Source organism: Zalophus californianus, chromosome 2 (assembly GCF_009762305.2).
Source record: "Zalophus californianus isolate mZalCal1 chromosome 2, mZalCal1.pri.v2, whole genome shotgun sequence".
NCBI lineage: Eukaryota > Metazoa > Chordata > Mammalia > Carnivora > Otariidae > Zalophus > Zalophus californianus.
In genome coordinates this window covers 66,842,664-66,844,787 of record NC_045596.1, presented here as the reverse complement: position 1 = coordinate 66,844,787, position 2,124 = coordinate 66,842,664, and positions in this window count along the sequence as shown.

Sequence of the window (2,124 nt, the reverse complement as noted above, 5' to 3'; positions counted from 1 at the left end):
GAAGTCTTTATATTTAACCAGATAAATAGATTAAGTCTAGAAACAAATACGCTTTACCTTTATGATCACCAGTTACAATTGACTTTTTTTTAATATATTTATTAGAGCAGGAGTGTGTACACAAGCAGGGGGAGCTGCAGGCAGAGGGAGAAGCAGGCTCTCTGCTGAGCAAGGAGCCAAATATGGGACTCGATCCCAGGATCCTGGGATCATGACCTGAGCAGAAGGCAGACGTTTAACCAACTGAGCCACCCAGGTGTCCCTGTAATTGACATTTTGCATACTGCCTTTGTATGCTACTATGTCAAGGCTTTTAAATAAATTTGCAATACTGTATGTCTCATACTTTGAGTATTAATCCATTTGTAGGTAAAATCCTCTCTAAAAGAGTAGGGATTGGCAAACTTGTAAAGGGCCATACGGTAAATACTTGAGGCTTTGCAGACAATTATGGTCTCTGTAGCAACTACTCAAGTTTGCCCATGTAGCACGAAAACCGCCATTGACAATACATAAACCACTGAAAGTGGCTATGTTCCAATCATGAGACTTGTTTCATGAAATACCTTTTTTACCTCACAGCCTACAAAAGCGGGTGGGGAGCAGGGAGCTTTGTAGTTTGACTTAATGCGATAGGAACATGTACATTAAATGATAACAAAGAATGTAACCACTGCTTGAATCATTGAGTTTTGGTGAAGTTCGAATGAACACTTTCTCCATACTGTACAATTCCAGGTAGTAGGAGGTCTGGGGTAGTAAGGACTGGGTGTTTTTTCTTGACTCAAATGATAGGCCCACTTTTTTTTTTTTTAAGATTTTATTTATTTGAGAGAATGAGAGGGAAGACGGTCAGAGGGAGAAGCAGACTCCCTGCAGAGCAGGGAGCCCAATACGGAACTCAATCCTGGGACTCCAAGATCATGACCTGAGCCAAAGGCAGTCGCTTAACCAACTGAGCCACCCAGGCGCCCAACAGACCCACTTTTAAGTCGGATTTTTTATTGGCACCTCTAGGTAAAAGCTGTAGGTAGAAATGGCTTTGTAGAACACTAGAAATTAGCTACTGTAACCTAAGTAATCCGTTTAATCTCTTTCTGTCCTAGGAAAAACAAACTCGGCTTTTCAAATTAAAAGGGTGTTCGAAAGAGTGCAAAAATCCTACTCTCTTGTACTTAGAAGTAAAGGTGCTTTAGAGAAGGCCTGAGGAGATAATGTTGATCAGTGTAATGGAAAGAGAACTGCTATAGTAGACCTGGGTTCGGTCGAGGTTCTGATCGTTAGTAATACCAAGTGCTTTTCCTCTGGTTTTACTTTCTATGCTGCAAAACAACTCCTAAACTAAAAACGACATCCAGGCAATACATTAATTAGATGCCAGGGTTTGGCGGAGCTAGTAATGTTCCAGTGACAAAGGGCAAATCTTAGTAGATCTCAAGCAGTACCATACCATGGTAACTGGACTACTTGACTCCACTATGCCCCTTTGGAGTAACAAAGTAAGAATGTCCATAACAGACTTCATTTTTTTTAATGTTTTATTTAAGAGAGCACAGGCAGAGGAAGAAGCAGACTCCCCGCTGAGCAGGAGCCCAATATAGGGCTGGATCCCAGGGATCATGACCTGAACCAAAGGCAGACGGGCTTAACCCCACTGAGTCACCCAGGCGTGCCCACAACAGACTCCGACCAGACCATTTGGTTTTTAAAGAAGTTCTCAAAACGCAATACCCTAGAACCAACTGTGCAATTAAAAAAAAAAAAAAAAAAACCCAATCACGGGGCCTGGGTGGCTCACTCGTTGAGCGTCTGCCTTCGGCTCAGGTCATGATCCCAGGGTCCTAAGATCGAGTCCCGCATTGGGTTCCCTGCTCGGTGGGGAGTCTGCTTCTCCCTCTCCCTCTGCTTGTGTGCTCTCTCTTTCCTCTAAAATAAATAAATAAAATTTAAAAAGGGCGCCTGGGTGGCCCAGTTGGTTGGGCGACTGCCTTCAGCTCAGGTCATGACCCTGGAGTCCCAAGATCGAGTGCCGCATCTCTCCTTCTGACCCTCCCCCCTCTCATGCTCTATCTCATTCTCTCTCTCAAATAAATAAATAAAATATTAAAAAATCTTAAAAAAAAA